Below are 20308 nucleotides of genomic sequence, written 5' to 3'. Positions count from 1 at the left end.
CCTATGCTTTTCCTACAGTTTGGTGACTAAGGCACATTAAGATGTTACAAAACCTTAAATGTTGGTTGGTGCTCCTGTGAATCTATGCCACAGCAGTACTGACACTTTGTTGAGTCAATTCATTATAAATGGACACATGAACACGTTTAAACATAAATTTAGTTTCCATTAACAAACATTTTCTGCTACCAAACAATTTCAATGTTAAAGGTATTGGGCAAACACTGCCTGCAGCTGTTCACCTCTAGCATGTGTCACCACCGCAAATGTTTCTGTTATTCCATTCCCTTGAGTAGCAGCCAGTGGACTATTGGGTCTGATGTACAGAGGGTGTCAAATGGATAGGGTATGAGATAGGTCAAGCTGAGGTGAAGGAAGCCACGGATTTGGTGTCTCTGAAGTATGTGAGGGAAGTACATATAAGGCCATATGTATGAAGCGTTTTTCTTGTCACAAACGATGCGAATCGGAAATTTGCAGCGTTTGCGACAAGAAAAACGTGAAATGCGATGTATGAAATTATCGCATCGCAAATGTTAAGGAATCGCAAATGTTGCGATTCCTTAACATTGCACAAGCATTTAGGAAATCGCAAAATGCAATTTCCTAAATGATATGTATGAAATATTTAAAAATTGCGATTTTGGAATAAGATGTTGCAAATTACCACCAACTTGTAGTTGGTGGTAAATTGCGAATTCTTTTAAAAAAGCATTTTTTTTAAAAACAAAAGGTGCCATGTGACGCTCATACATGCCCTTTGGGCATGTATGTGCGCCATATGCGCACACATGTCATTTTCAGGGGTGCAGCAGGGTGTTCTTGAGACACCCCTGCACCCTGGAAAATTCGCAAAATTTGCGATTAGCAAATTGCTAATCGCAATTTTGCCTTTCATTTCTATGGGCCAAGAGGCCCTTAGAAATGAATGGGATGTATTCCTTATTTGCGAATTCGCAACTTGCGAATTCGCAAATAAGGAATTATTGGAAATCGCTGAAAAATAGCGATTATTTACATACATACCGTTTTGCGATTTCCAAATAGCGATTCCTTAAAATTCGCTATTTGGAATTCGCAAAACGATAGTATGATACATATGGCCCATAGTCACATATTGGTTTTTATTAGTCCAGCACAAAAACAGCAGGCACAGAGCTCTTCACCAAACCAAACCAAGCCTTGGGAAGAAAACTCCAGAAACAACGAAATGATCACTCTGGAAATCCCAAAGTTCTCAAAACAATTACAAAAAATTGCCAATCCCTTTCGAGTGCAGTGCCAAAAAACTGGAATACCATCCCACCAGAGAAGGGTAAATCCTCATCCTAATCCTCTCTAAAGCAGATGTTTTAGAGAGAACACTCTGGAAGCCGGGAAGAGCCTTAGGGCTTGATCACATACAAATCCAAGGATCCGGGGTGTGGGATCCTCTGCTCCATATAAAGAACTAGGCTCAGATGAATGGAGATCATCTATTTATTTTATTTTTTTATAGTTTATTATAGCGCGAACTAGACCCTAGACATCGGGTATCAGAGCGCTTTACATGAACACCAGTTTCGTTACATAAGGACACATTAATTTTTGATAGCCATGGGAAGAATAAGTGATTTGCCCAGAATCACAGGATGTTGAAGGTCGTTGCCGAGACTCGAACCCGGTTCACCAGTTTCAAGCTCGACCGCTCTAGCGGTAAGGCTACATCCTCTCCCCTGATGTCTAAGTCAGTTCTCTTCTATATCTGGCTGTAGGAAAGCTATGCAGATAATGAACACAAACTCCTACTAGCTTATTCCTCCAAATCAATATGATCACATCTAAGAGAATATGGCTGATGACCCGTAACAATTGGGCAGATGTCCTCCACCCACTGGGTCGAATGGAGCTCTTTTGATTTTTGGCACAAACTATCATCATTGGTGCTCAGAAATTATCAAAACGTGTTTGTTACGCTCAAATACGCTGTTCAGTCATAGTCCACATTTGGGGGCCGATTCGCAGAACAATATCCTAAACCTATTACCTTTGGTATTCACAGAATGCATTTAGTAGTAGTAAAGTTATGATTCCTAACTTTACTACTACTAAATTCCTTTTGTGAATACCGAAAGATGTAAAGTTAGGATTTTGTCTCAGCTTAGTAGTAGTAAATTTAGGAATCCTAACTTTACTACTACTAAATGCATTCTGTGAATACCAAAAGTAATAAGTTCAGGATTTTGTCTCAGATTAGTTCTGTGACTCGGCCCCATAGTATTTAACTGTGCTCTCTTCCATGTTAGAACAACTGTGAAGAAATTTGTTTTGTGCATTTAACCCTCCAATTATTTGCCTTTGTCTGAGGACACACCATTCCTTTGATACATTCTATTTTCTTATAATTCCACTTTTCCCTTTAACAGTATTCTGTTACATCAGCAAAAAAAGAATCGAATTTTAAAAGGGATTTGATATCAATAATGACATGGTCTACAAATGCATATCCTCAACCAATACATATGCAGTGCCTGTGCACATCAATAGGAAAGAGTACTCAAAGGCACTAATTCATTTCTGAAATAACATAACATTATCATAAACATATGCATTAACAAATCTTAAAAGATGAATGTATGGATATCTAGATTTGGGAAACAGTATTTACCTCATTCCAAAGAACTCGTTCTGTTAAGGTTTTGGCACTGCTGCCTTGCCCAGTATGCAGGATTTCAATTTACTCGGAAGGGACAAATAACAATCCAAGATTGTGTATCTTATGGAAGCCGTTTGAGTGGACACAGCTTGACTGTTGACATTGAAGGCCGTTGCAGCTTGTACCGTCCTCCCCAGCTTGAGAACGTGCAAATGATCACACCACACATGGACCTCGGTATTACACGTCTTCATTTCTCAGTGTGTAGCCGTTAACTGAACATTCTACATTAGGAATTCCATCACCTACACCCACAGACTTACAACACTGCTCTACAGAGTCTGTCAGAAACCAAAAGGGTCCTGTCATCTCTAACTCACAAGACACTACATCACTGTTAATATTAAGTACAAATAATACATATATACATCAAGCAGTTTTGGTGCTCGAAACAAGTGTCCAATCTGGTCATGTGAGGCTACGGAGCCGCAGGAGAAGTGTCCATGACTGGCCCTAGTGACAGAGACACTGGTACAGTAATTGGCTCTCCAGATTCTCAGGTGAATAAGTCTCACTTCTGACACCTGGAGCTGGCAAAGATCATGAAAGCAGGGGCAGCTCCTCCATGTGGGCGAAGGAGCGACGCCGCACCACTTTCTCACAGTGTGAGAAGCAGAAACATAAAATGGTATCTATAATATACCATTTTATGTTTCTATTTCTCACACTGCGAGAAAGCAGAAGGGTTTGGTTGGGGGCGGGCAGGTGTTCTGTCCTGCTCTAGGGCAGTGGAGGAGTAGCTTGCCCACTGTTGAGGGCGCTGACTGTTAAGTCATCCCTATGAGGCCAACCAAACCAGTCATGTAACTCTGGCTTTTCTCCATGTAGCTGCATGCAGCTTGCATGGAGAAAATGGCCTCCTCATAGGCGCCTGTCTGGTCGGCGTCCCGACCAATCACAACGCTAACATTGTAGCATTGTGATTGGCTTAGGGGAGGGGAAGGAGGCTGCCTGCTTCCTGTTCCTGCAGAGGGAGGAAAGCAGGAGCAGACCGGGCAGTGGAGACGTGAAACCTGGGAAAGGTACGTTTTTAAATTAAAAAAATTATTTAACCCCCCTCCCTGCGCTCCCCCTTCCCTCGCGACCACTTACTCATCACTCACCCCACGCGTCCCTGTACCCGCCTCCCCACGCGAGCCATGCTAGCTACGACTGTGAAACAGATGCTTAAAATTTAAAGAATCTCATGAAATAGACTTTCCAGGACGGTGAGCAGTCATCATTTGTCCTTTACTAGTCACAACCCTCAGTGGGACAGCACCAAAAGTAGCATCAGACTTGTATTTCTGTCTGACAATGGGTTGGTCTCCTCTTTTCAACACAGTGCTCTGAGCATAACAGCATCTATCCGCATAGGTCTTCATTTTGCGTTTGTGAGATGAATCAGCTGTGTGAAGTTTATATATGTCAATACATCTTTCAGTGGTCCATTGCAGCAGTTTGATGCCTATGGCTCCTCCAAACATTAAGGTGGTAGGGCCTTCACTCATGGTAGAATGGGGAGTTGACCTGTATGCACAAAGCGTAGACTGAAAAGAACTGATTTGAGTTCAAGCTTTTCTAGCACAGCGCGCTGAACTATCTTCTTGAGGATGCTCATAAATCTTGTGACCACACAATTCACCTATGGCCAGAGAGGTGTGCTTTTCTAATGCTCGACATTTAGGTGAGTGAGCAAATCTTACAATTCTTGACAATGGAAAGGCGGGCAATTGCCAGATTTCAAAATCGAAAGAACACCTCATGTTGTAAAAAGACTTTCTAGTCTCTCAATGACTCTGTCATTGTTAGTTGACAACAGACCTTCCACAAGGGGAAAATAGGAATATTCAGCAACAATTACTCGTTGCTGATGTCCATTCTAAAGGGGTCCAAATAAATCAATTGCAATCTCCTGACATGCATGGTTTGGAAGATCAGACGGATGCAGATGTGGGGTTGTTTTGGATGACAAGCAGTTGCACAAATGACATGTGTTTAACTCTTTTTCAAATCTTTCATCAATATGAGGGAACCACACTTGGTCCTGTAGAGCTCGTTCAGTAGCAACAACTCCACAATGTCTCTCATGGGCCATTACAATAACTTGTTGTCTCAGACTCTCTGGTATGACGATTCTCGACCCTCATAAGATGATGACTTTTGGGGTAACTAAAAGTTCTACTTGCACATTTTTGAATATCTTGTATTCAAGGTCATCATGAATAGGCTGAGTATGTTTTCGCCATGATTGATGTGCTATAATGACTTTAAGCATCAGCAAATCTCTGTCAGTGCTCGTGGCAGCAATGGTTTTTTCCACTGATATGGCAGTAGGGGTATTGGATTTCACAATGAAGTTAACATAAGCATGAGCTGCTTTAGAAGTAGTGCCCTGGCACACGTGACAAGTAATAAACAGGGTTTTGATCTTTGCCTGAATGATGCACAATCGTATAATCATACTCCTGCAATCGCAACCCTCACCTCTCAATGCAAGAGTGTATCTTGGCTTTAGGATTGCCGAAAATGGTGAGCAGTGCTTAGTGGTCGGTGATGACTGCAAAATGTTTTTGATATTGGAACACATGAAAATGCTCACAAAACCACACCACAATTAAGCTTTCTTTATAGGTTGTGATTGTGAATAGAAACGTTCCATCAATGATAAACTGCGGCTAGCATAAGCCACATTGTGTCTTGGGCCACTGAGATGTCCAGTGTGCAGGGCAAGCATGGCACCCACCCCACTGCGCTTGCAGCAACAAGAACCTCTCTGTAATGTCGGATCAAAGTATGCCATTTCAGTGGTGTTCTCAATTACATGCTTGATTTTCCTGAAGCCAAGTTCACATTTACTTGACCATCAAAATGGGATGTTTCGTTAAGTATCTCAATGGGGCACTTACAGTGGCAAAGTTATGTATGTAAACATCCAAACTGTGGGGCTGCGTTTAAGCCCCACTCCAGTGGCGACAGCCTCTTTTTTCAAATGCATTTGCATCCATTTCTTTAACTGGGGAGAGAGGTTCTTTTGGCCCACCAAAGTATGAGAAATTTTGAAAAACAGCAAACCCCTGCTTGAGGATGATTTAAGAAGGATTATCTACACAAGATTTAGGAGTATAATTGCATAAAACGGACGGGTTTAAAACAAGAAGGAAAGTGAATACAGTTAAAGAAATGGATGCAAATGCATTTGAAAAAAGAGGCTGTCGCCACTGGAGTGGGGCTTAAACGCAGCCCCACAGTTTGGATGTTTATATTCATCACATGTGGAGTGGGCTTGGCATGTCAAGCAGTGAGCACGCCGAAATATGAAACTTGAGTTTAAAAAGTGTTATAAATATTAGGAGCAACGAGGTGTGCAACCCGCAACTATGTTAATAAAGTTATGTATGTACCATGAACAGTAACTAGTCATACCAAGGAAAGATGGCAGCATAGTTACACCTTGTGGGGGCAAAGTGGATGACAAGGCTTGAACTTTATTTAGATCCGGAGCCATTGTCCCATCAGAAACAAATTGACCAAAGAACTTAAATTCGGTCTCTTGAAACTCACACTTTGCTGCATTTAAAATGAGACCTGGGTCGGCAAGAAAAATGGCACACTTGTATAAGAACTTTATCATGTTCCTTTTGTGTGGCCCGAAAAACTATTATGTCATTACTTTAATTGAAAACATTTGTGACTGACTGCATTATGCGACAAATGACATCACGAAAAAGGTCTACAGCTGATGACACTTTGAAATATAGCCTTTTATATCTAAACTAGCAGCCCGCCCCAGCGTTGCCTGGGGCAGAAGGGGACTGGGGGCAGCATTTCCGGATTGCGGCAGCATTGCCCGGGGCAGAAGGGGTCTGGGGGCAACATTTCAGGCTTGGGTGCAGTCCCACCCCGGCCCCCGCCCGCCCCGACATTGCCCAGACCGCCTCCCGCCCACCTCCCGCCTCCCGCCTCGCCTTTGCCTTACCCCGCCCGCCCCGACATTGCCCAGACCGCCTTCCGCCTCGCCTTTGCCTTACCTGAGCCGCCGCTCTTCCCCACGCTCCGGACTTCACCGCCACTCCTCGCTGCCGCTCATCACCGCTCCTCCCCGCCTGTCGTCATCACACACGTTGCGGGCATCGCTAGGTCGCGGCCAGTGCTAGGTCACGGCCGGGGCTACTTTTAGGGGACTACTTTGTTTTTAAAGTTACATTTTTTAATTTACGTTTTATTTTTTATTTTATGCAGCCTATGTCCATCTACACACCCTGAGGATTACAACAATGTATTGGGTGTGTGGATTGGCGCTGTGGTTCCCGAGTTTACCTTGCCAAAAGGTTTCTGTTCTCTCTTTATAATAGTAGTATAGATAAATCAACAAGTCGAAACGGTAGTAATGTACCTGCAATTCTCTTCGAGTTCGAGCTGGTGATACCCTTGTTCAAATCAAGGCGGGAAAAGACTTGAGCTCCATTCAGCCGTGTAATGATATCAGTAATGTGCAGACATGAATGTTGTTCTCTTTCAATCGCCTTGTTCACTTGGAGCATATCAAAACAGATGCACACATTTCCTCCATGATACTCCTCAGCGCCTCTATATGCGTGATAAGACGCGCTTTACAAATCCTGATTGATTCATTGATATACTTTTTCAGCACTACCACATGGGTGATACCCATGGCGTCGTACCAGTGGATTTCTCAATAATGAGGTCCTTTAATAGTTTCTCAAGTTCTTTTTCAACAGCTTCCTGTAAATGAAATGCAATTCGAGGATGTTGTTGAGCAACAGGGTGGATGCCCTCATTTATGTGAAGTTACACTTTCATGATCTTAAGTCTTCCTAGTCCATGAAACAAGGATGGAAACTGATTCACTATCTCATGATCGACATTGACATTGTAGTTTACAGAAATCAGTACCACGTTAGCCTCAGTACTGAAACTGAGTAAACATGCAGTTGATGAAGTGCCTGGCAGGACATGAATTGGTGCTTGCACCTTCGTCTTTTCATGCTTCACAGTTGATATGAATAAACCTTGACTATGCAGTTTATACACTTTGGTTTTCAACTGGATTAAACAGTGCACTGGAGACAGTTTATCATACTTTTCTGCTGGCATAATGTTTATTGACGTGCCACTGTCTATGGTAAAAGGTATGGAGCACCCATTCACATTCAGTGTGATTTTGAGACAGTGTTCAAATGAATTTTGCACTTTCGCTTGACAAACTAGCCTTGACCAGCATTCTTCCTTGCAAGAAGCTAATCCTACATGTGCATGTCATCCAGCGGTCAACATTGACACTGTACGGGGTGACGACCTGTACTTGAAAATGAAGGATCAGTCGAATCACACAAGACCCTATGGGAGGCTCTTAAAAGAGTTCTGAGGGGACAAACTCAAGCATTCATAGGGGGGGGGGAAGAAAAAAGAAGTAGCATTAAAAATGTGCACCCTACTGCAGGAGATCCATGAAATAGAAAAAGAGGCAATAACCAGCGGGATTGCTGACCCGCAATATAAACTAACCCTACCTCAACAAGAACTACGTGGCTTAGCGGGCAATGAAGCACAAGCATATGTTATAGCAACACAGCATAGACTGTATGATGTAGGAGATAAGGCCTCTAGGCTATTAGCCTGGCTTGACAAAAGAGAAAATGAGAAGTCTTGGGTAGTCTGTGTTAGGGACAAAACTGGAATACTCCAAACATCTGGTGTAGAAATAGCAGAAGCCTTAACTTCTTACTATGAAGGCCTATACTCCCCAGTATGTGTGCACTCCGAGATGGACTGCGAAGAGTTACTAAAGGATTTCCCATTACAGACGTTATCCACTGACGCAAGAGAAGTCATGGGGGCAGATCTGACTGACGAGGCGCTGTCCAACGCCCTTGGGTCACTGAAGTCAGGGAAGGAAATAGGCCCAAATAGGCGCCCTGTTGAGCTTTACAAAAATCTCACCACTTAAATAGCGCAACCATTAAAGAGAATGTTTGAGGAACCTGGGGAAGAGGAGTGTTTACCTACAGACCAGGCAACTGCTACAATCGTAGTTATACACAAGGCAGGCAAACCCTTAGATCTGTGCAGTTCATACAGGCCAATCACCCTGCTGAATATGGAAGCAAAGGTGCTGGCAAAGGCCCTAGCCAATACACTGGTGAAAGTAATCACCACCTTTGTACATGTCCACCAATCAGGCTTCATGCCACACAAGAGCACTCACCATAATTTAAGGAGGCTATCCGGAGTCCTACACCTAACAAACAATCTTTCGCCCCAACAGACGGAATTGATGGCACAAGATGCCTTGATGGCCTTCGACAGTATAGAGTGGCTCTACCTATTTTTTGTAATTTACAGGTTTGGGATTGCTTTATCAGAACCCGCTGGCCTGTGTGAAAGTTAATTGAGCATTATCCAGGCTCTTCCGGATGTTCAGGGGCCCTTGACCAGACTGCCCCCTGTAGCTGCTGCTGTTTGCTCTGGCATTGGAGCCCCTGGCGCACTGGATCAGGATGGACCTCATGATCTGGGTTCTATCGGCACCCATGGGCTGGGAGGAGCGTATCTCATTATACGCAGACAACATCATCCTGTATCTCTCAAGGCCCTATTACTCCATAGCAAGGGTCCTGCATATCTTTGAACTATTCAGGAGCAACTTGGGCTACACCATAAGTCAGTGGTGTTCCCGTTATCGCCCCCTGAGGCTCACAGTGAGATGTCCCGCCCAATCACAGTGGACGGTTACAAAGACCTAGGCATTCTGATAAACCGTGACCACCGATTGTTCCTATTGAGGAATCTGACTCCCCAGCTGGATTTTCTTTACATGGATATAATACACTGGTGAACCTTGCCACTGTCCTTAATTAGAAGGGCTGCCCTATATAAAATTATGGCCCTACCATGCCTCTTATATATCCTACAAAATACTCCATACCCGGTCCCTCCAACCTTCTTTAAGCAAGTGGCGCAAGAGCTCCGCGCACTGATGTGGCAGGGAGGCACACCTAAGATAGCACTAAACAAGCTGCAGAGAGGGGTGTATGAGGGTGGTTTGGCTCTCCCTAATATTAGGCTATACTATTGGGCCTCACAACTCCTGGCTATAAACGACTGGGTCTATGCAGACAAGGAGGAACAGGCCTATAGATTGGACAAGGCTGTGATACCGCGTGGAAATCATGAGTCACTCCTATACGCCCATAAGACGCACTCAGACAGGCCAGCACACACTGCAGTGGTGGTCAAGTGCTAGATCGAGGCAAATACGTTTCTGGGATGGCAGAAGCAGTTGACTGGCATGACACCCTTATGGTTTGGAGACCGGCTGGGGGAAGTGGCCACGCTAGAGGGGTTCCAGGGCTGGCAGACTATAGGCATTGAGCACCTGGGGGACATGTGGAGAGATGGAGCACCCCTCCCCCTAAATGACTTACAAAGAGATTATAGCCTGACGTTATCCCAAAGATTTCACCACTTGAAGCTTATACACGCACCACACAAGTACATACAGCGGGGCATGATCCTTCCGGATAACTCCCCTTTGGAAGACAGGCTGCTGGTGGACCATATCCCTGACAAAGGGACATCAACAATATACCGGAAACTCATAAACAATATGCCAGATCCCCTAGCTCCCCTCCACAGTTCCTGGGTAGACAACCTGGGCAATATAAAGGATGAAGACTGGACAGAGGTTCTGCAAAGCCCCAGAGATATTGGAATTCGCACACGATTTAGGTTAGTACAGCTCAAGATTTAATAACCACTTTTATTACTCAAGCACACGCCTTCACAAGTGAGGAAGGCACAGACGCTGCTATGTATGAGGGGCTGCCAGCAGGAGGGCTCCTTTTTCCATATCCTAGGGGAATGTCCCATGATCAATTCATTCTGGCAGAGAGTTACAGCAGTAATGTCAAATGTAACAGGGACTGAGATCTTGTTGGATGCCAGATGGCTCCTTTTAATGATTAAGGGGGAGGAAAAATGGCCTAGACACAATATGCGCTGGCTGGCACTGGTGGTGGGAGTCGCAAAACGCAACATCACCAGGCGATGGGGTGCACACCTCCAGCTGTCAGTGGAGGAATGGGAGAACAACTTAGATTGGTACAAATGAGCAGAAAAAGTAGTGTATAAATTTAGAGGATGCTTGAAGAATAGGGAGAAAATTTGGTCCCCCAGGCATAACTACAGAAGTGCATAGAGAGGACTAATGCCCCCGATCACACCGACGCACGTGCTCTGTTTTGAACAATATTGAGTTTGCTACATTTTATTTCCTTGCTTTTAGGCAGAATGGTTAATCCAACCCTATGATAATTCTTATGTTGTGTATGATGGTATAACCCCTTCCAAGCTGCACTCTTGTTACTAACTCAAACTAGTTCTATGCATGTGCATATATTCAATTCTGTAATGTCTTATGACCATGTTTAATAAAAGAATTAAAAAAATGTAGAACATTGACACTGCCCACCCATCTTCCTCACTGTAGTTTGACGATGACTGTGACAATCTTTCAGACGAGGAATATAACGACAATTGATGTTATTCAATTTCTACTTGTCTCAACTGATGTGGTTGCTTGGCCTTGTGGGCGTGCATAGATCATCGTGCCTGGAACGTTCTGTCATTCATCTTGTTTTCTCAATGTGACACACTTGATCTTTCCCTCGCTTTGCAAACTGTTTCAAAATGGTTATCTTTCTCGCAGCCTTTACATAACTGTCCAATGGCAGGACATTTACCTTCATGTGGAAAGGAAAATCCACCTTCATGTGGAAAGAAAACACATCTTCTTTTTCTTTGGAGACATTACTTAATGGCCTTATGTTTCTACTTGCTATTCATACTCAGCGCTGATTCATTTTAGCCGTTCTGGCCTCCATGTTAGCTGCTTGTCTATCAGCTCTTTCTTCTACTATGGCAGCCAGGAGTACTTGCTTAATGCTGAGTGTCTCTTTAAGCATTTGTCGTCTGAAGGAATTGGAGAGACAACCATATATTACTCTGAGACACATAACCTGTTTATCATTGAACTTGCAATGCTGGATGAGTGAATCAAGTCTTTCTATAAACTCATCCATAGTTTCACCAGCTTCCTGCCTTTCCAGACTGAAAATGTACCTTCATAGTTGACATTTGGTATTGGATTGAACTTGGTGTTTAACGACTCTTTGATTTGACAGCATGTCACTTCATCACCTTGTGGTATTTTCTGTATCACTTCTTTTATTCCATCACCGGCTAAATTCTTTAGATATCTAATGATCTTGTGTCATTGGCTACTTCCAGTGCATCAATGAAATCATCAACGGTTTCAATTCTGGCAGTCCATCTGTATCCAATTTTTTGCTTTTAGGCATTATCAAAGCGAGGTGGTGGTTTTAGGAATGCAGAAGCATCAGTACCTGTGGAACTTTCTGCTGTTGGGAGCGGATCTCACTCTGGAAGCATCCACTGCACGCTTGTACTGGCACTTTCATCAAGCACTAACCGCGTGCTGGCATGTGGGTCGTGGCACCTGCCCTCCGGTTGAGGCACTGTTATCTTCTTTGGTGTTGAGTAGAGGCTTTGTTTCTTGCATAGCTTCTTCACACTTCTCACTTCTGTACTGTATGAATGTCGGCCCCTGTGTCTGGCTGTGGCCCAGTATCTCTTGTCTCGACTTTACCAGCCAATTTCGATCCAACGACAAACAAACTATTTATAAGTCCTTCACTTTCTTCACAGGTCTTAAAACTGGTGGAGTGGCGCTTTGACTCCACATACTGCAACTATCAATTTTCACTTCAACTGAAGCACAAGTGGGTTGCAGCCTTGAGAGTTCATAACTGGCATCCATAGGCTCCAGCCCATCAAAAATATGCCTGGTTGAATCAAACGTCTGTCCGGCCCGGTTTCAGTAGCTATGGTGTTATATCTCATATTGGTACCCTGATATAGGTCCAGGGAACATCGTATACTTTCCCTACATCATCTCCCTGTCATTTCATATGAACGAGCCTTATAAGGACATAGCTCCAAATAAGGACAGACTGCCCTGTATGGACATAACGCCTTTTAAGGACTGTAGCATTTCCTGGACTAAACCTTTCACTTGTTCCATGCCGAGGGTGGGTTTTCCCAATCGATATTTCTAAGACGTCATTCTTAGCACATATGAATAATTTATGAGTACACTCTCCAGGAGGTACACTCACCTCTCCCATCGACGCACAAGGTTTAATCCCTTGCGTCATCCTCATACCGAACAATGGGGAACATACGCACATAGACTGTATGAATACAGCACCTCTTGCTATCAGAAAGCAGGAGGGAACCGAGACTTCAAGGCCGACACACTTACCAGAGATGCTGGGGCTCTGGCATGCCATCGCTCCAGCTGACAGGGGTCTGACGATCCCTTGCGGGGTGTCCAGCAAAAGTCCATGACAAAGTCCCACACTCTCACTATTCCGGTGTGGGGGCTTGACTAAATCCTAGTGGGATTTTTCGCTCTTAGACTTAGGCTCTTCTGCACCTACTCACATGCTAGGTACACTTAGGTACATCTAGACAAACATCTTAGGAGTACACACTTTATTATATAAATGCCTTTTATATTCATGTATGTGTTCATGACTATTGCAAAATGGTCGAACAATACTATTTATTTTTATTGACTGTACTGCTGATTCTGTATCGCTGCTACTGTGTCACAGTGGTAGCAGCGCTCTTATTTTACATGAGAAGAACGACAGTACAATAAATTCTTATTGTATACACGTTTCACTGTTTCTTTTGTGTATCTCTCTGAGAGCAAAACAAGCAAGCACGAGTGACTGGGTGAAAAGTAGTAGGTTGTTTCCACGAGTATGAGGTATTTATGTTCTGAGGTTGCCAAAAACAAATCTCTCTGATAACAGGAGATTCTATTGGCACTGCGAGCCAGCTAATGTGAAAACATAGGCTGACATATTCGGTGGGGGTGTACAGAGTCAGTTTGCCACCAAGCCCACAGTATATGTTATCTTCTTTGGTGTTGAGTAGAGGCTTTGTTTCTTGCATAGCTTCTTTACACTTCTCACTTCTGTACTGTATGAATGTCAGCCCATGTGTCCGGCTGTGGCCTAGTATCTCTTGTCTCGACTTCACCAGCCAATTTCTAGCCAACGACAAACAAACTATTTATAAGTCCTTCACTTTCTTCACAGGTCTTAAAACTGGTGGAGTGGCGCTTTGACTCCACATACTGCAACTATCAATTTTCACTTCCACTGAAGCACAAGTGGGCTGCAGCCTTGAGATTTCATAACTGGCATCCATAGGCTCCAGCCCATCAAAAATATGCCTGGTTGAATCAAACGTCTGTCCGGCCCGGTTTCAGTAGCTATGGTGTTATCTCATATTGGTACCCTGATATAGGTCCAGGGAACATCGTATACTTTCCCTACATCATCTCCCTGTCATTTCATATGAACGAGCCTTATAAGGACATAGCTCCAAATAAGGACAGACTGCCCTGTATGGACATAACGCCTTATAAGGACTGTAGCATTTCCTGGACTAAACCTTTCACCTAGTTCCATGCAGAGGGTGGGTTTTCCCAATCGATATTGCTAAGATGTCATCCTTAGCACATATGAATAATTTATGAGTACACTCTCCAGGAGGTACACTCACCTCTCCAGGAGATTCTATTTGCACTGCGAGCCAGCTAATGCGAAAACATAGGCTGACATATTCGGTGGGGGTGTACAGAGTAAGTTTGCCACCAAGCCCACAGTATATGTTATCCGTAAGCAGAGTAGGCCCTGCATGAAAGGGTACTTTCAGAACTACACTACAATGGTGCAGGAGATCTGATGAACTTACTAGACCTGATGTACAGCATTAGGACTGTAATGATGCAGAGCCACAAAACTGGGATGTGGTGCAAGTGCCTTCAAAACAGAGTTCTTGGTAATACACCAAAGAAGAAATGTGTAACGCTGCTAAGAGCTGTGTTATTTTTGCAGGGATGCTGCTACTCAAAGGAAGATGAGAGTTGATGCTACAACTCACTAAGGGGGTGCGTGTATCAAGAGGGAGAGAGAGGACCAGAAAGCTAGTCCAGATCCACGGTTTATATGTCAATTAATCAAAAAGAGACTAGCTATGAATGGGGTAGGTATGATATTTATATTGTAAAGATCATGGTGACTCAGTTAAGTTTTGTCGATTGGGGGTGGCACCTGTTGGGTGTCTTTAGAAAGCCCTCACCCACCAACCTAGTTGGTGGCATGCTTCATCATCGGGCCCACCCAGTGACACCTAGCGTGTCCCGGGTGTGCTACGACGCCTGATTACAGCGGAGCAGGTATGTCACTGTGTGTGCGGTGAAGGGTGGTGAGATAGTGAGTTTAAAACGGCTTGGCGGGGGTCCCAGTACCCGGGAGGGTAAAGGAGCTTTATTAATTGGGCCTCCGTCAGCGGTTAAAAATAAGGCTGAGGGACGTTAGAGGCGAGTTACGACCTCCTACGTCCTTTAGAGTGTCAACATGTTTCAGCCAGTGCCTTATCAATATGCTGGCTTTCTTCAGGACTGATAAAAGGGGGGTGTGTGATTAAAACTAGTGGGTGTGTAGTGTAGGCTATGTGTCTACATGCCCTAAAGTGTATCTAACTGTGAGAGGGGGGGATTCCCTTCTCAAGATCACCTGTACATTTAACATGAAGGACAAGGACAAAACATACAAAGGAAAAAGAGTCACTACAAGATATGGATCATATGTAATGGCAGCCGGCTTAATAGCGATGAGGTGCAGGCTATAAGCGGCTCAAGTGTAATGGTATTGGTGGTACCATTATGGTGAAAGATCGCACTAGAACTTCGCTGGTGAAGTGGTTTAAAAAAACGAAATTTTACAACAATGGTGAAAGAAGTGAGTAAAATGAGGCGTAAGAGCTGTTTCTTACGCTAGTTTTAACTTGGTTCCTCTTCAAGGTTATTGAAGTGGCAAGGGGTTGACCCTATGTGGGAGATAAAGGGTGGACCACTGGGGTTAGGAAACCTGTAGGGAGAAAAGAGCGGTAGCGCTTACCCATAGTTGAGGTGGTAGTTCCAGCATACTCACAGGATTTCTGGCCAGCGCCGGCTTTGGACCTGTTGTGCCTCCTTCGCAGAACCGGTAAGGTATGGCCTGTGCTGCCGGTTTATATACTGTGGCTGATTGGTGGAACGAGTGCACCTGGAGGATGGGAGGAATGGTGGAAAGACTCGTGTATGCCGAGTCATGATCGCGCTCAGGTGAGTGTCGATTCTTCCGCGTTGGTGCGCAGTGTAGTGGGCGATATCTGCACATGCGCGGTGCGGTTTGTTCAACCGGCGCATGTGCGGTGGATCAGGTCTGCTGCGCATGCGTGTAGTAGGAGCGTTACCTATCGGAATCCTAACGGTATGCGCTGGCAGTTTAGTGCATCAGTTTCTTATACACGTGTACGGGTGATTGGGGCTTTAATAGTTAGTGCACGTGCTGGCTCCTGTGCTGGAGCCCTTAGGGTAAAGCGCACCTGGTGCTGGTGGGTAGTGTAATTGGGGTAATAGCGCTCAAGGCAAAACTCACTAAGGGCCAAATGTAGGAAGCGTAACGGTAACGGATGAAATTAGCGAATTTCAGCCGTTACGACCGGAATTAGGCTACTGAGATGTAGGTGCCCAAATTGCTAATTCGGTAACTTACCGATTCAGTATTTTAAGGAATAGGTAAATAACCGATTCCTTAAAGTACCAAATCGGTAAATTACCGAATTAGCAATGTAGGGAGCACTCAAATGAGTGCTTTCCCTTTTTGGGATTTGTTATTTACCACCAACTACAAGTTGGTGGTAAATAAAGAAAAAAAACAAAAAGCAATTTTATGCAAATTGCTTCAGTGCCATGTTGCAGACATACATGCCCTTAGGGCATGTATGTCTGCAACATGTGCACCCATACACAATTGAGGGGTGCAACAGGGTGTCAAAGTGACACCCTGCCACCCTTCAATGTTTCCCCCAATTACCGAATCGGTGTTTACAGATTCGGTAATTGACATTCATTCCTATGGGTCTCCAGGCCCATAGGAATGAATGGCAATTACCGAATCGGTAAATACCGATTCGGTAATTACCGAAACTTACCGATTCAGTAATTTTTTCGGAAAATTACCTACATCCCATTTGCCTATTCTTAAATACCGAATCGGTATGATTCGGTATTTAAGAATCGGTAATCTAGGATTACCTACATCTGGCCCTAAAAGGTGGGAAAGTAGAAAAGGTTACAATGGTTTTCATCATGCAGCGGTGGAGAAGATGATACCTTAAATGGATTGGTCCAGTGAAAGACATTCACTCTTTAAGTGATTTTTTTCTTTCTTGCACTAGTACAGAGTGGAAACTATCTTTCATCTTGAAGAGGCAATGGAGGAGATCTTAAATAGGACTTACAAATTTACAGAGTAAGGCACTTCTTGGACGGGTGAATTTCAGAGGAAGGCACCAGTTGGGTGTGGTAGGAACCAGAAGCTGTGTGAGCTCAAAAGTGGGTAAGGAATTCTATTAGGGTATTGCTACATTGTGTAATGAGAGTAATTATGCTGTATGTATTTAGGTAAACTAATAAAGTGGCCAATACTCCATAAAAGGAAGTTCTGCTCTGGCCAACCAGTAGTTAATACAGGGATAGGTTGGTTGTAGTTTTCTAATGTTCTGCATTAAAATTCCATTTGCCCATTCTAACATTTAGAGTAGGCAGGACAACAGATCACTATGAAACACATTCTAATATACAGATGAAGAGATTGAATCCCACCCAGGTAGACTCAACTTTCCATCTTTCTCATATTGGTAAATCCAGTCCAATAAAGATAAAACGTAATAGTAAGATCTGGTATTTACTTAGGCTGGAAAAAGCAGAAATGTGGTATAAAGCACCATATCAAACAATTAGTCCTCATGAAGTGAAGTTGAATTTGCCTATTTAATGCATTTAGGTTGGGCACTGTGTAATTGTGAGTTATTACATCAGTTTGGGAAGTGGTACACATGGTGCACTGTGCTATCATCACCGCCTCTGTCTCTAGCTTTCATAACTCTCTACATCTCCTCTTCTACAACACACTCTTTCTTTCTTCCCTTACTCTATCTTTATACTTCTCTCTGCATCTCCTCTCTCCCTGTCTCTACCTCACAACTCTTTCTCTTCTTCTCCCTACCTGTCTGTCACTTTACCTCTGTATCTATGTCACCCCTCTTTCTATACCCCATATCAATATACTTCACTTCTTTTCTCACTAAACCCCATCTCTATGTCTACTCTTCACCCCCTTTACCTTTACCTCTTATGCGCTACTCTCTTCAGTTGGCCTGCCTTTACTTCTTCACTGTTTGTCCTGTTACCTCACTGGTCTCTCTGCCTTGCATCACTCTATCTGTGGAAATTTAAGTTTACGAACTGAACATCATCTGCGCCAGCTTGTCACCCACGTATAACCTGCACGGCAGCCATTTTGGGAACCATGGTCTCCCTGTTCACGATTGATCGCCAGCGCGCTCCCCTGACCCTGCGAGCGTCCTCCGCGCACCCTGGCTGCCCCCTCCCTCACATGCACAAGTCTGCATGACCCTGTCCTTGGGAGTCGCACCCGCGCCTGACCAACACCTCCTCTCCTCTCATGAATACCCCTCTGTTGATAAGCCCCGCGTTTGTTTGTCCACTCAGACCATTCCCCTCATGAATACTTCTCCTTTGATGACCCTTTCCTCTGAATCCGACCGGCCGCACGAGGTCCCATGCCTTCACCTAGTCGGAAGACGCAGTTTATTGCCCTCTATTGTATGAAGTCACTCCTCTTCAAAGGACCCACTATTGATCATGGCCTCCCCACCCCCTGGGATACGATCAGGCGCTCACATCCTAAGAATCGGCGGAACACTCAGCTGCGTGATAACCCCCTCCTCTTATCAGCAGGTTGAGGACCTCCATTGTGGATGCATGTGGGGGTGGGATTGACACGAGGATTACGGGGATGTCTTTTTTTTTCCTTGTTTCACAATGTCTTGATTGTTGCAAAGAAAGGTCACATGCCATAAACCAGTGTATAAGAGGCCAGGCCTCAGAGAGGCTGTTAGAGCACCTCGAGACGATACCTTGTTGTCTGATCTGATGTGTTCTGCTCCGTCGGAATAAAAACCTCTGTCTCCTGCCTTCCAGTCTCCAGCGCCTGTCTCTTTGTTTGGTAACCAGAATGGTATAGAGGCGGTTAATGCCGGGCAATCTTGAAATAGGCCGAGAGCCCTACCCTTTTTCTACATATCTAACTTTCTCTAGCACAGCTTTCTTTCTGCATTACCATTCTATCTATTACACTCCTCAGTGTACCACGCCCATCTTCCTATTCCACAACTGTTAAGAAGAGGGATTTATTTGTGACTGCAAATATCCAGCAATTAAAGATGCATTTAATGTTTATATGTACTTGCCATTTCAATAATATGCACTAGTCCACAAATATCCTTTAAGTCACGCTCATGGTGTCTTTCCTACAGTGGGGAGATTAGGCTAGTTAGATCTTGAATTCTAGGTAAAAATTGTTGTGGTGACAAAATAAAAATCTAAATCCGAACACAGAAAGAAATCGCTTGTTCAAGTCATACTTTGGAAATATTTAGCAGGTTGATGCTTGGAAGCCTGAGTTTTCAACTGTTTTTAGCTAACATAGGTAATAAATTCAGAGTTGTTCTGATCAAGGGTTCTCAAAAGTATGTATTTTCTGGTGCTCCTCAAATGTATAACATGGAATAGATTTACTGGGGATAATAGAGTTTGTGGTGTGCTAAACTGGCTAAACTGATATTAAGAGTTGGGTGGTGTTGGACTTAGCCCTTTTGGCAGGTTCACCCTAAACTTTTTGCCTTTGCTGTGACCTGATATTGGTAGTTTTTTACCTTTGCACACTTTAGCACTGTGGCCCAGTGTAAAGTGTGTGTGCGCTCTGAGTGCGTGTGGTGAGATTGGCCTGCCCTCCTGTAGGAATGCATGGGGGATATGTGTGTCCATGGTAATTCCTGGTATGAGAGGAGTGCAGGGGCAAGTTTTTAGTGTGTATGAACACGTGAGAATAAATGCTGCGCAATGGCGTGCGCAGATTTATGGTGACTGGTGGAGAAATGCCACTTGTAGAAGTTGGCATTTCTGTGTGCTATGTGTCTGCCTGCCGGAGGTGAATTGCATGTCTGGCTTGTCAATGACAGGGGCTGGATGGTGTGGGTGGCTCCAGGAGATAGGGTGAGTCAGCCCAGTGGTGAATAGCGAGATCTGCATCTAGATGGGAGGGAGGAGTTGCACCTGGGACTTGAATAGGGCTGTGCCTTCCCTCCACAATGCTGGCCCCGCCCCCTGTGGTGTGTCTGATCACTGAGCCCCCACCTAACAATAGGGAAGAGGAGCCTGGTAAACAGAGGGCTCAAAAACCAGTTGCATCTGGTTTCCCAAGCCCTGTGCCGTGTCACAAAGGAAAATGTCCTATAAAAGAAGGGGCTGTGACCCCATGAAAATGTTGTCCTTGTGCTTACTCTGAGGGGACACTCTGCCAGGAGGAACCTCCGTGGGAC

At 44.3% G+C, this 20308-nt stretch overlaps 1 protein-coding gene across 1 annotated transcript in view; it reads right to left on the bottom strand.

Moving 5' to 3' along the window:
• SH2D7 (SH2 domain containing 7) overlaps window positions 1–20308 on the bottom strand; it is a 165595-nt gene that overhangs the window by 23937 nt on the left and 121350 nt on the right. The gene's annotated exons all lie outside the window — the stretch shown is intronic.

This window comes from Lissotriton vulgaris, chromosome 2_2 (genome assembly GCF_964263255.1).
Source record: "Lissotriton vulgaris chromosome 2_2, aLisVul1.2, whole genome shotgun sequence".
Lineage (NCBI taxonomy): Eukaryota > Metazoa > Chordata > Amphibia > Caudata > Salamandridae > Lissotriton > Lissotriton vulgaris.
Note: the sequence above shows the minus strand (reverse complement) of the source record. Positions and strands in the feature narration are given on the sequence as shown.